The 16,133-nt window shown below is 29.6% G+C and overlaps 1 protein-coding gene across 1 annotated transcript in view; it reads left to right on the top strand.

Annotated features, from left to right (window-relative positions):
- The first annotated feature begins 941 nt into the window (after positions 1-941).
- LOC131841826 (poly(rC)-binding protein 3) overlaps positions 942-16,133 on the top strand; it is a 123,453-nt gene continuing 108,261 nt past the window's right edge. The window contains exon 1 of the mRNA XM_059190167.1: positions 942-964. The gene's annotated coding sequence lies outside the window, so the exon portion shown is untranslated. The remainder of the gene's footprint in view (positions 965-16,133) is intronic.

The raw sequence follows: 16,133 nt of genomic DNA, 5'->3' as shown, positions 1-16,133 counted from the left end.
CCCATTACAATCCATTTCAGTCAAATCATACATATATTCAATAGTTAATGTAGTTTCTTAAATTGTTTTAGTAACAACTTATTTGGCAAACAATTTTTATATTGTCTACATTTGAATCTTTTATCCATATGCCAAATATCGCCCTATGCAGAATCATACAGATATTTATGCTTTAATATTATACATAGCTGTGTCATGACGGTATAAAATGTTGCCTTATCACGCAACTTTGAATACATTACATTACGGTTCAAAAATGTTGTTTATTATAATTAAAATGAAAATTATTTGAAGATTAGCTTCTTTCAAGGAAACTATGCCCGCAAGATATAATGAAAAACAAGGCATCTTCGTCGTTGGCGGAGAGCGAAGTCTTTTATTCTGAAAATATTTGGCAGCAAGAAGTGTTCTCCATTGTTTGGTCAATTGTTCTTTAAAGCGTGAAATTAATTCAAATTAATTAGCATTCAAACAAGGATTATTGTTCACGAGAGGAGAACCGAGAGAATTTCTTAAAAATATAATTCAAACAAGATTCCGATGTCTCGATTGAGTTAACAAAGTTGTAAAATATCTTTTGTGCCGATTATCAGATTAAACATTCAAATTATTCAATCGAAATAAAATTAGTTACTACAGTATTCGACAAAATTACTTTATAGATAATAAAATTACTTCTGGTAGGTGTTTATACCTAGAACATATGGTGGTACATCGTGGTCGTAAAAACGGAGGGTTAGTGCAGACACGAGGTCATGTGTATACTTGGCCTTATGCAAATGTAACGATAACACGCCTTTAGGGTCAATAAACTGTTACCTACTCTTTTTTATGACATGATAAGTACATTGCTTGTCTTATACCTACTGTCACCCATTGCCGTATTACTTTACTTGCCATGTCTTTATTTTACTGACAATCTCGTTTTGTTTCAGATTGTTGACTCTTCCCTGCAGTATTTAAGGTAAATAATATATTTTACTAAGTAAATATTACAAGTCAAAAATCTGTAGAATAAAATGTAGTTGAAATACTAAATATTGACTATCTGAAATGTCTAGGAAAATATTACGTTTGCATTCGACATTTGAATCTATAATGAGGTTCGAACTACTTACTTAAATGAGCAAAGAAGAAAATATTAAAAATACTGTTTGTGTAAATATTGCAGATGAGGACTCTGCCTTGGACGCAAGTATACTTACAGTTTTAGATCTTATTTATAAAGTTATGCTTAAAATCATTACTGAAACAACACCTTGTATACTAAGTTAGAAAAAATATAATATATGTATTATGTACTCTATAAATCAAGTACATATTATAACTTGTGTTTATTTATGATGAGAAAATATATGAAATTATTATAGTAACTATACTATAGGATAGGATATGCATTCAAATAAAATAATAAAAGCGTATATCTTATCGCATTTCCGAGTTGTACCTACCATTTTAAGTAATTACTTAATGCATATGTAGCTTGCCAATACACGTTGAGTGTCATCAAATGCAGTGTATACTATGAATTTTCATTTAATGTAATAAATATTATTTTTCTGATATTTGAAAGAAAAAAATAAATGAATATTAAATTAAAACACTAAGTTATTTTTTCTCACAAATAATTATAAGCGGAGTGCAATTAAATAGAAATCGGATAAATTAAAGTAGGTATTAATTTCAATTATAATACTCTGTCTCACAGCAAACAATAGAGTTTAAAGGCAATTTGGTGAATACGTAAATAAATAACTATAGTGGGATGTATATAATTTTAAAATTGTATTTTATGTGCATAGGTACGTGGAATTTTTCTTTTCAAGCCATTGCTCTTCACAAGCAATTGTCGTCTGTTATTGGGAATACACATCAGTCATACCGGGCAAGATAGCACTGCGTATCTTAAGTAAAAATAGCAATTAATAACAGTTTTAGAATAGACCGACAATTTTAGAATAAAAAGTAAAATTAAAAAAAAACGAAACCTACCTACATCTAATATTTTTTTCACGTCAAATTGCGCTTCTTTTTTGTTAATGGTTTTTATGGTATTTGGCAATAGCCATATGGTGCATTTAGTTATTAAAATGCATTTATTAATCACAAATATAGACCACATGGTGTTGCCATATTAGCTAGGAATCAAGAAGACATTTCTCGTTTCTGATTATAGATTATAGAGTTACAACAAAACTATGATGCTATCGCACTTAGCTATATTGTATGTTGTATCTGTAAGTGGCCGCTTGACGTCCAGCGATGCGCCAATCGACAAGGGCCATTGTGTTGGGTGATAGTACCTACTGGTGTATTGAATGTTTGTTAACAACACTCGACTGCCTCTAATTACATTCAATATAACTCGAGTATGTGTTGCTAATTACCAAACAAATATTTTTATATATCTAAAATGTACTTGTTATATATTTAAAAGTGTTTCTAATTGACCTGTTTGTCGGAAATGCTAACTTTCACCTGGGAAATAATATGGGAAAAACGAGCACGCCATGGCACAACTGTATGCTAAATACAAAACAAAAAAGTATAAATTATTTGTTACGAAGTATCTGTTACGTATGATGTCTCTTAGTAAGAAGTAGACAGAGATAATATTAATACAATATATATATATATATATATATTATAAACGTACGATATAATATTCATTAATATTATATAATTCCTTATGCTTTATACCTTAAGAATGAAAATAATATCGCTCTTAAAAATAAATATACCTATTTTTTACTCGCAATGAAACTAGCATATGAGTTTTTTGCTCAAAACCGAGTTGATCAAATAATATGTTTCCATGTACCTAGTGCTATTGCTATATAGATGTTGATGTAGCTTGCTAGCCAAGCGGGATGAAGCAATCACGCATGATCGAGCCACCCTCGCAGTGTGTGTAAGTAGTGAAAGAAATACGGAGTTGTTGCCAACGGATATAAATTATGTATGCATGGTTAAAATAACGCATAACGTTTTTGTATTACTAAAAAATAGTCAGTAGGCAATGTTATTACTTACATATCATAAAGAAACAGACAATTATTTTGGCATACTTCTTTTATTATTCAAGTGTTTTTTGAATATGTTAAATAATGAGGATGTAAGGGTTTCCAATATGTCTCCATATCACAATAGTCATAACTCTGGTTTGAACAGAATTACAAAGCTCAATGTTGCAATAATCAATAATATTCTGGTACAGTCCTAAGGTTGTCATGGTATTTCAAATGAGGCTCTATAACCATTACTGATTTTTATTAATTATTGAGGACCTACACCTATTTATCAGAGATGGCTGTAAATATCGACACTAAGATTCTCAATAATTTTGTGATAACTTATTGTTTACTACAGTTCATTTATGTAGCCATTCCATTTTAACACTTACAAATCAACGATTCGTCTTGAAGAAAGCGTTAAGGACATTATAGAGACAAACGTGCCGATATTGCGAATAACGCTTGAGTGAAGTCTTTTAATTAAGGCGGTTGGGTACGTCTACGTCAGTACGGCGTCCGGAGCTCCCCATCAATTTCTGCTTGACTTCTGATTGTTTGAGCCAACCTCGTTAGCAAGACTGTACTGAGCCTCCGTATATAAGATTCCATGCAAAATTATAAAGTTCTCACTGTAATTATTATATAATTTATATTTGTTATACACAATTTATATAACTACTTAATGGATTTATATTGTTTTATTAGATCACAAATATTTAATATGGAAACTTAATTACTATTACGAGCTTCTTTAATGGTGATCAAATTGTGACAGTTATTAAGTCTTCACCCATATTATGACATAAACACGCCTCTAAACGAGGCATTATCAGGCAGGCCAAACTGCACCAAATAGTTAACACTAGGCTTCCGAGCTATTTCTGAACTGCAGCAATAGCAGATGACAATTGTCTGTAGACAATTTTTACCCATATATCATTTAGTAGTAGGTAAATTTGTTTTGTATTACTATATAAAACTTTATTTTGTACATTTTATCATAAAAATTATATACTACACTGATATAGGAGTACCAAGATAATAGTGTGTTTACCTTAATCTCGTCAGTTATACTGTTCTGTATTGCTATATAAATATTTAGTTTTATATATCTATATTTAAACAAAAATATTTAAAAAAATTAAACATTAAGTCAACTCGTAGCACATTCAGTTCGGTTCGTTAAATATTTTAGTCCACCACAACGGTACCTGCTAAGGTAAATAGACGTAACCTCCAACGAAAGTCTCTTTTAAGCACTCGGATTAGTTCATAAAAAGCTAATCTACTAACCTTATAAAACTTGCACAGTTGTTGTTATACGTCAGGAGAAGTTTGTCCCGACTTTAGTTTTGGATATAGGTTAGAAGTAGAAAGTAAATTCTTGGGGGACTTCCTTACTCAGGAAGTTTTGTTCATCGTGCGCTCGTTGTCTTTTATTTCGTTATTTTTAATAAAAAAATTTCGCCAGGTGATATGTATCCTAAGTCATTCAGGTACTAACTTCGATCTCTATAAAAAGTGATAAATTTAAAAACAAATGAAACAATAATAAATACTTAACTGTATTTCTTTATAATACAAAAGTATAGAATACTAAAGAAGCAAAGACAGGGTAAGTAAACGATGAATTCAACAGGATAATAAAATTAAAATGCTATGTGCGGTAAATGATCAAGTGTTTGTTTAACATGTTCTACTCTCGTTTAAGAATAAAAGGCGTTATTCTCAAAATTTACGGGTAGATTCTCAAACATTGAATATTTTATTAACCTGCTGTGATAAGAATACTTAAGCGATTCCCTCGCAATCCGAGAAGCACCCTTTTATGCTTATAAGCCGGGTGAAATGCTGATCGCACGACTTTCCTCCCCAGAACATAATTTTTAAAAGACGTTTCATTTTTAATCCGAATTTTCTGTAACAGTTTTCGCTTTACTCGGAAGTTTCATAAATTTCTTTCGACTTATAAATAAGATATCACTTTGAGGCGGCATAAGAAGCGCTTTGCTAATATTCCTTCTATTGTTATTCGTTGTGCCCAATTACATTATTTTTTCCAGACATGTATTGCTTGACACCTAATTCACGAAATTAAAATTTATTCCGTTTGTTTATTTTTTTATGATACATATTTTAAACCTAGAAGATATTCACATAAACATATATAAATTTAATAGATCGTATACGTCTATTTATTTATTTTATATTTTTGAGTTTACAGTACGAGTTAGTAAAATAATACCATTCCGACAATTTTACATAAAAGAAAAATAAAACTGTCTAAAAAGGTTTTATTGCACAAAACCTATAGTTTTATATTCTGTTGTTCCATGCTATTTATATTTATTATTATATTTTCCTTAAGAGGAAACGGTAGGTTTAACAATAATCATTATAATCAATATCGTAATCGTCAATAATCAACCAATCTTATCATAAAATTTTCTACTTACTTTATTTTTTTTTTAACAGAAAAAAAGTAAGTTCTGTGCAGGTACCGAACCTGTTAAATACATTATTTCTTGTAAACTGTTGCAGTAATTTTACTATCGATATCATTGCTTGTAATTATAGCTTTTATTACATAGAAACAGGATAAATTATGTACCAAAAGTAAAGAAGGAAATATTACTTTCCTCATGAAAAGTACCATAAAAACTTAAAATTTCATCTTCCTACTAGCAAATCTACACACGAGTGAACACAAAATAATCAGAGCACAAACGAAATACTTCACTGCGAACAAAACAAATGCTAGAGATATTTAAAAATTCAACACGTATACCGGACCTTACTATGTACATAAACCGTAACGTATAGAACTATTTAGTTTGTATAGTCACGTATGACCCCATACACCGATTCGGTCAGAAGGTCAAGAGACCCTTTGACCCAATGCCACTAAATTGTCTACGAATCTCGAGGTTCCCCATATTATGCATACGGATATCTTCGTGATTGAGATTACCTTATAAGCTCTCCATGACGGATAACCAAATAAGGGTTTGTATATGAAAATACGAAATAAAATTGAAAAGGAAATCTGAAATATTAATGGTCAATTTCTATCTCGGCCCCAAAAGTCTAGCAGTATAGCACCCTGCTTTCCTTCCTATGGTCGCAATTTCGATTCAACAATAGTAACATTTCTATTCGTGAGTTTATATTCATGTTTGTATTGGTCTGGATATTTGCTATGTACGTGAATATTATTAATGTATTTACAAATAAAAATGTGTATAAGTATTTTATCAGTTATCTGTATCCATAAATAATCTCTACTGAACTTAGGATTTGTTGACGCTGTGTTAATTGTCTTGAGTTATTATTATTAGTTTGTTCACTTTGGCCACTATTTAGTCGTTATAATGTTAGTATAAAAACTTGCAATGTAAAAGACTAATTAATACACTTGGTGTATATTTTTAAAGGAAAACTTGGACGTTTAGATTCACAAAGGAAAAATGTTGCTAAGATGTAGATATTATTCAACGGAAGACAGAAAACACAATTACTATGACTGCAACAAAGTTTAAAATATTTTAAAAGAAAGCTTTCACGTTGTGAGAAACACGTTTAACATCGGATTTTGTTCACTCGTTCGAAAATAAAATGAGTAGAATAAAAGAAAAGATTCGCTTGTAGTTCGAGCGAAATTACCAATGAGTTCCGGACCATTAAGTGACTCTCCGCTGCAGTTCATGCAAGGTTACAGCGCTGCTGAATTTCAATCAAACCTGTAACTGTTTATTAAAACATTGTTTTGTTTACTTCCATTTTGGTATTTAAAGACTTTTATATATACACTATATATAAGTCGAGAATATTAACTTTATATGCTTTAAGTGACTGAATCTTTTCGAACATATAAATTCAGATCTGTAGTAAATCTACTCAAACAAGCAGCGCAGTAATCGGTTCTTTAAAAATGACCATTTTCCTGTTTCCTCTTTAATCTTAATTATTTTTTGTCGACGAAGCGAGCATTTTAATATAGCTTATCCTGTTTGCATCATACCAAATTTATTGTACAAACCACACAGAATACGACATTTGCGAAAAATAATAGAAAATGGTAGGTAAAGCAATTTGCTTTACAGAAATAAAGTCATTTATTTATTACAACTCTGCTTATTTATTTATTAAGATACTCATATATGAATGTGTCCAAAGAAGCAGACAATCACATTAAGTAATTAATCATCATAAGAAAACTACATATATACTCATATTTGGTTGTATTTCATAGGGTATTATGGCCGTCCTATACATCTAAACGAGACCATGATTATAATATAACATGTCGAAATACCTGCTTATCGAAGTTATCATGCATTGCCACTAATATGGACTCTGACGTATATTATCCTCAGAATATTCACATGTTAAATACATGTGAATATTCTGAGTTCCACAGATTTAACTCAACTAGAGTTAGGTGGAGGTTGTACAAAGTCAAAAGCCCTTCGGCTTTTAGAATTGGCCTACTCTGCCAACATACTTAAGAATGACAGTGAATGATTTGCCAAAATCCATACATATAATAATAAGTTTATTATGCAAAAAACAGATACAAAATTGACTTAAGGTTTTATATCTATTTCCATATATAATGGAACATATCTTATTAATAATCTCGTGGTTAGATGCAATAGTTATGGATTTCCAATACGTGATCTCTCCGAATACTAACTAGCTCTTTCAGTAATTAAAAAAATTTATCAACAATCCAATGCTCGGATAAAGATGAAAAAGTTTCATAATGAATTAAAAAGAATAAATTATTTGATTTATTCAAAATGAAAGAGACACCACTCAGTATAATCAGATATATATGAATTAGGATTTCCCACCCATAAAATATATATCCCTGAGTACAGTTATTATGAGACAGTAGTTAATGTATCAAGTCTACAGTGATTTTGCTAATATCGCAGAGTAGGGTCCCGGCAAATGCCACTTTACCTTTAGTCAACGGTTTTGACGTGGATTAATCGTTCCCTGTTATTGTAGTTGAAGCGATGTGTAACAATTTGAGGCCTGACATCCCTATTTGTGATGTTTTTGACTACCTCTACAGTTTCAAAGTTAATAAACTATTGTAGCACCATCATGTATTCCGTTCTAACATCGTAACATGTAGAATTTATTTATAAAAATATAACTGTGTGTTGTAAATTAATGAAACATATTTAGTATTAGGTATTATTAGGTTATTTTCTGTTATTTTTCATTATTTATTTGTTTAATATACTTGACGGTATATAGATATTTCGAAGTAGATCGTCGGCATTTTAAATAACTATATAATATAATAAAACCTTTTATCATCCATCCAAGAAACTATCCAAGAAACCATCATAGCTTCTCATAGTAAAATAAGGAGCTTCGTCTTTAGTTTAACAGTTTTGTACTGTAATACCTGTTACAAAAAATTACCTAACCTCACTTGTTTACCATGCCGTAGTAGTGTAATGTAAAATTTTTACTTAGTTACTTGAAATAAATAAATAATAATAATAAAAAAATTTAGAATTAAAATTAATATAAAACTTAATTTCACACATGTTTTTTTCAGTATTTAAAAGATTCTAAGTTAAACTTCGTAATTAACATTTTGAATCTAAATAAACAAATACAGTAACTGTATTCAGTTTATAAAATTACGGTCACAAATCACACAAAATTACGCAACCAATGAAAATAGACGGTGACATGTTTAATTTAGTCTGATTGACTTGACGCCAACATTCGACACCCGATACTCGCCACTTCTGACTGAAATCCTGATTTTAGCAATAAACTCGATTTAGTACTTGATCGGCTGTGATACAATGGCTAAAAACGGGGAACAAATTGATTTAGCCTAGCCTGGAGGCAGTGCGGATTTAGTAGGTATGAGAGTTTGTCCATTTGGATTGAAAATAGTGTACCCTATGTAATAACAGAAATGGAATAAAAATATACTTTCCGGTGATTTCCCCATTTTCCTATATGGATTTTATCAATGCCTACTATGCGGTCCTCCTGAATAACTATATTACTGCAATTATTATCAATATGAATACAGTACATAACTATAATAAACAATGACAGCCAATTAGTCTATCACAAATTCTGAAAAATTTTGAACTATTTTATTTCGCTTTCTTTTTACGTTAGTCTATGCTTTTTTAGGTCTAACTCTTAAATTTAATATATAATAATAATAATAATAATCTTTATTAAATTCAGAAGGATCGTTACAATATTATTTATACAATAGGTACACATTCCAGACAATATCCATCCTTTCAGTATTTATGTGTAGTCCTGGCTTCTGAACTAGCATTAGCCGTATGACAGAAGCCAGTTCCTTCCCAATACATGTACTTTTATTATAGAAGGATGAAAATTATTATAATATTATAATATCTGTGTATATTTGATTTTGAATATGATAAAATAAGTTCTTATGAAATTAGAAAAAAAAAACATTGTAATATCTTTTCCTCTCCGTAATAATTTTAAACCTCATATGACTGACATTGATATTGTTAATACGAGTACATTGAAAATATATGTTTTGTAATATCTTATTATATTATATACAAAACTCAATGTTTTATAATTTATACTATAGTTTAACATTAACCAGTATTAATACAAAATTGGCAAACATTAATAATATATAGTACTTATTTTTAAGCCGTATATGGATTGTAAGCCACTTATAATTGAATACGCATAAATGTATAACAGATAATACATTCAAATATTATTAATACTAGATAAATATGCAAAATGGTAATGGTACGCGAACGTGAAATTAATTTAAGCTCTAAATCAATATATCCACGTTTGGAGTGCTTCATATACCTGCTTCGCAAATATTTACCGACATATCTCTCCTTCCTATATTTCGTTGGCATCAATTTAAATAAAAAAGCTCATCGATGCGTGAATTAATGTACCTACCATGTATGTAAATACATTACACGTATCGATCTAGAAAATCCCTTTTTTTATGAGGAACATTTTTGGTGCACGTAACGAGCAAAACTCGCTCTGGGCGCCTGTGTCATGTCCCTTGCTAACAAGGTTTGTACAAACAACTCTGAAATTAGTATGATGAACTCATTCGTAGATACCAGTATATCTACTAGGACGACACACACAACATACACTACATATACACTCGACATCAATCTTATATTGTTAATTACTACCATTACATTGTATCATGTCTAAATCTCTCTTAAAAATATCTGAATTGTAATTATAATTATAATTGTAATTATCTATAGGTATATAATATCTAGTAGAAAGTATTTTCTACTTTTCTTTTCTTAATTTTAACTGTATATATACATATATACATATACAGTTAAAATTAATTAACTGAACAAAATTAATTAACTGTATATATACATATATACATATACAGTTAAAATTAAGAAAAAAAGAAATGAAAAAGAAAACAGGCAAAAAATTCTGGATCGCTAACAATTGAAACTTGTCTGTTTTATTTGCTAATGAAGGTTAAAATGTCTTTTTTCGTGAACTGAAAATGCTTTCCAATCTGTTTAAAACTTAACGCTTTCTCCACATTAGCATGGAAGTTTAAGTCTATCGAGGGAACCGTTCTGTCGTTCCGCTAAATTGAATAAAAAAGCATTTGTGTACAAAGTGAGCCGATAATCGATGCTGTTGAATATTTCAAACTGACGGAACGTGATGAAAATAAATATATACCCTCTCGCTTAAGGTTTCGCACCTCTATTGTCGTGCATTTTAAAATGTTTGACTAATAATGCTAAACATCGTTAATGGTTTTCATAATACGAAACTTATTTAACAGCGCCTTCTTATACCGGCATAATAATTAAATTCATGATTGTTTTTAATGGATTTCTGATAAAAATATATTTATTTCATTACATAATGTTTTTTTTGTTTTATAAGTTTACATTGCAATTCAATTCGTACCATTAAAAAGTTTTTATAGTACATTAATGTTTATTTTGTTTGTTACTAATAGATTATATTAATATCTGTAATGTAATCGCTATTGCCAAAGTTCATCTGATCACCTCTGATTTTTACAATAATTTTGCATTCGAAATAAATTTGATTTATAATAAACGTAAACAAAAATGGTAATCCGCAAACAATAGGTCTTAATTGAACAGAAAATTGATGTTAAACCTCAAATAAAATTGAGCAAACAAAATTCGGTTTCATGAGAGACATATTATTAATGCACAGTGACATTTTATAGTAACAAGTTATAATTTACTCTACGTTACATAATTTTCTTATAGTATATGCATGTGTCAGACTTAACTTTTCCATTTTTCACTGAAAATCTCTTAGGTTGACCTTGGCCTATTATATAATTATTCATTATCCGGTATATATATATAGAGCTCGTAACTTGTAAAAATATGGCCAATGAATAAAAGATAATTTAATTAGAATGATGGTGATGATAAATTATCATGATTGGTTAGGTATAGTGTAAAATTTATTACAGTTTTGTATCAATATTCTTTTATAAATATTAATTAATTAATTAATTTTAACTTTAATGCACAATACATTACATTATTACATATATAAATAAAGATATGGTGAACCAAAAGACATTCTCTTCCAGTCAACCAAAAGGCAAACTGAGAAATTAGTATGGTGCATTGTAGTTTACAAATATATATATATATAGAAAAAACATCCATTTATGGTTTAAATATATAGTATATACCATATATATACTATCCCTTAATATAAAAATAACACACTTGGTAAACAAATAGAAATTTTGTATGATTGTATCATATAAAATATTACAAAATTTTCCGATGTAAATATATAAGTAATTTATTTCGTAATATCTTTGTTCTGCCTTTTTGTATCCGATACGTTAAAAGCGCAGAGATAAATGATATAATTTGCATATAGGTATATTGAAATGCCAAGAGGTTATGTCAGTGGTGTAAGATACAATAGCTCGAAAAACACTTTCCACACACGTAATCTATACATTTTCCTGTACGTGTTCTGCCCGTCCGCTGTATAATTTCTAAACTGCGAGCCAGCCTCCCGTCAAAATATCGTCTGCAAATTCTGTATTTGTGTGCTGTAATAACATGCCTACTTATTGTTGTGTGTGTGATCCAGGTTATTGATTCATGGCTGTGGAATTTATGCCTGCCCTTTTACTCATAATCAAAACTACGTCAGAGTAAAAGAGACGAGAGCCTACCTGGAAAACTACCCACGTGGCCAAAATACTTCCGTAGACGAATGTTAGCTTGTATATTGAGTAAGCAAACGACAAGCGTTATTAATATTTCCTGGCAGCTCTTATAATATTGATCAAGTTTATTCATTTTAAATAAATATTATTGTAGTATATAATCTAAAAGGTATACCTACATATCAATCTGCATAAAGACATAATACCTATGATATTAAATAATGGTAGAAAAAAATCGTAGTCTTTTACAAAACACGTGGTCAAGTGATTAAAGAAAAGTAAAATTTCACGAAGTGCGTTTACACACATCGGAGACAGTAGTTCAGTTTTATCATGTTATGGATTAATTTTTATATTTATTATTTATATATTGATTTTAGGATTTTTTTTATCAAACATATCTAACTTAATTATCACAAAACTAAAACCCTAAAAAAATCTAAATTATCTAGACTAAGCGATCTATTTACCTTATGTTTATTTATTTTATTTAAAAGTTTTAACAAATAGTTCCCACTCTATTCAATTCCTATTATATTCCATTATTACGTTCTGGACTTCTTCGACTTTTTTTTACACAAAACACAATCGAGTCACTTTTCTTTTTTCATTAATTATTATTTAAACGTTCTTAATAGATAGTGATAGATCAGATTCTAAATACTAACTTCATTTTACATCTATTCAATTTTGTATCAGTAAATCTGAAAAAGCTTACAATAAATTGTTTATTTATTATTTCTCCTTTTTATTGTAGAAAATGTTCATGTACTTATTTCTATACACTATTCTCGGAACTGTCAACAAACTTTATCATATTATAGTACCTACAATAATAGTGTAAAATTCACAGAAACTACACATCAACATAATAGACAGCGCTTACATCACATTGAAACATAAGCAATGTTCTTGTTAAGACTGTTCACTGTTCGCCAATGCCCCCAAGCGACAAAGCAATCACGATGCCAAAGTAAATAGTCTAAACGGGTAATTAGTTTGTTCTACTGTTCAAGGGTGCTCCCTTACACTCCTCTATAAGGCTACTGCTCGACAATGATCCCCTTTCAGCAAATATATTGAATTTTGGGCTCCACTCACAAACACCTTTGTTTTTGTTCAAGTTTGAAAATCTTTAAAATATTCACGGAAATCTCTGTACTTGAATATCTTTCACTGAACTTTATTGGGAATCATGATACTCTATTCAAAAGTTTCTAATTAAAGGTGTAATCGTTTTGAAAATAACAAGTTTCATATAGATTTTGCGTATTATATCTATTTTATCTATCATAGGAGAAACATTGACAATTAAGTTAGATATACAAGTAGTATTTAAAGTCGTTTACCTAAAATAAGATCTTTTATGTAGCTATTACTACTAGTTCTTTAACGTAAAAGTTGAAAGATTATTTTAAGAATTACGTCCATCTTATTTACTTACATACTTACATTACTTACTACTTATAGCATTGTAAATGCTATAAGTATGTAAGTAAATATGAAATGAGTAAATATGTTGTCAATATTTGTTACTTTATGTATTACTGATAAATTACTGTAATCACTTTTGAGATACTTGAGAGATTTATTCTATCAATTGATATCTTAGATATCATCGTCCCACGGAACATAAATATAATTTATATGCTCTAAATTCTAATCTGAAAATATTTGGTTTCAAAATTACTTTGAGAATGTTTGTAGTTATATAGGTACTTAGTAGTAGGAAATAAACAGAGCCCTAATTCTGTCGTCTTCGTTACAACTGAAAGATTCTGAACCGTCAAAAACAGTATTCTCTCGCCATGCCCTGGTGGACCTCATTCAAAATTCGTAACAAATTAGCTATGCTCAGTGTTGGCTTCATTTTGCAAATTCCTCATTCTCGTAAGTTCTCAAGAGCATTAAATTTTCACGAAATTGCTTTCAAACTTTTCCTCGCTCAATAAGCTCCAAACTCAATTTCCGAAGGCATAGTTTGATCACATAGTTGGCTGTTGTGTATTAATTTACCTGGTTATGTTGTTTACGTGAATTGAGTTTACATATAATTCTGAAATCTCTATAACATTTTTCAGGTTTTCATATCACTTGAGAGAAGTCCATTGTATTAATTTTCTAACGACCGCTAAAATAAAAGCGTCCTAGACCTACTTAACAATATTTAGATGTACATATAGCATACAAGCATCTTTATATATTTATTTTATTTAAGATATAATTTAATGAGACATTCTAACAAAAATTTAATATGTGGATCTACGTAACCGAAACGTATGATAGTACTGTAAGCTATACTGACATCAATCTTCTACTTGTCATTCTGCCAGCTATAGAGAAGTTCGCTGTTTACGAAGATGTAATTCAAAACAAGGGGTATTTGCAAAAGAAAATAAATTACAACTATATTCGATGAAAGTCTTATTGTTTAACATTTCATCTTTCACTGTCACACGAAATAAAAAAATACAAATTAATTAATAATCTTATTTTCAATCATAAAAGCGATAATTGTAATTTACACAGTTTATTAAATGATTGTATTCTTCCATTGTGAATTCGGTATTCGATTCTATTAATAAGATATAAAAACTCGAAATTTTCGCAGAGTAAACAGATCGTGGTTTGATTACTCTGTAAAAAATTTCGAGTTTCGAACATCTTTGTTGCGTTAAAATTGCCTACGGCTTATATTCATTCTCCGACCACTTTATCCGGGTGTCAGAATTGAAAATGAGCCGGTTCCGTAAACGGACCATTAGCTACGTACGTATACATTCAGACACCGACTGCCACCGCGGTACGAATATAGAGCCAGCCAGAGTCGCCTTAATAATTCAACAGTGCAATGCTTTTACAAAACCTGTCGGCGTCAATCCTAATTTAGCGCCACCGATCGAGTCGCTTTTGGAAATTGTCACTAGACAAACGTAATGGAACTCTCCTGTAGTAGAAACAGTTCAATTCACCTTTGAAAGCTGTTTATACCCCGCAATTTAAGTTATTTAAAAAATACATTAAGTACAAAAACATCATAATTTTATGAATTTCAGTATTTATTTTAACTTACCATACGTAATTTGTTTATGGAGAATCAGTTTCTAAAGCATTATTCTGTAATTTTATATACATAATCCCATTATATATTTATACCAAACTTTAAATTATTCTGATGTTCTCTTTCGGCAAAATTGTTTAATATTAATTCTATATACTTTGCCATATAATAAAATGATACAATATACTAAAACTATAACTATTGTATATGTAAGTCATAAAATATTTCTTTCGGTATAATTAAAGATAAACTATTCGAACTTTCTTAAATTTATATCTGGCAGTTAAGTAATTAATTCATTTTTAAACTCTTTCTAAATATAATTGAATTTTATAGTTAGAAAGAGTGTGTTCTTTGCCTTTTATTGTTCTTTAATTTCTGCTGTTGAGTTGTGACTCTACCTTTTATTAATTATATGTATATATATTTTTACTTTTGTATTTCGATATATTTATTTACACGGCGCATTAAACCCCAAAATAAACAATAGTGTTATTTTTTCTTTATACATTTTGGAATACTAAGTCACAAAAACATTTTATTCAATGAGAATGTTTTAGTACCATATAAATATGATAAGATAACCGTTGCGAGAAGAGTCAGGCAAATATATTTTTTAAGAAGTAAGTAGTTAACAAACACATAAGTTTGTCTCAGTAACAACTCTATCTAGAGCAAGCGCCGCTGCGATAGGCAACTTAAACTTGCCGACGAACTCTCACCTGCATTTGACTCCATTTACATTAACTTGTGATATGTTGCCAAGTTTGAAACTTTATTTAAAACTTATTACATAGGCCACAACCATATTAATTTG

Source organism: Achroia grisella, unplaced genomic scaffold (assembly GCF_030625045.1).
Source record: "Achroia grisella isolate CSIRO2021 unplaced genomic scaffold, CSIRO_AGI_Agris_v1 utg1920, whole genome shotgun sequence".
Taxonomy (NCBI): Eukaryota; Metazoa; Arthropoda; class Insecta; order Lepidoptera; family Pyralidae; genus Achroia; species Achroia grisella.
The sequence above is the reverse complement of the archived record's forward strand: the minus strand, read 5'-3'. Positions and strand labels throughout refer to the sequence as shown.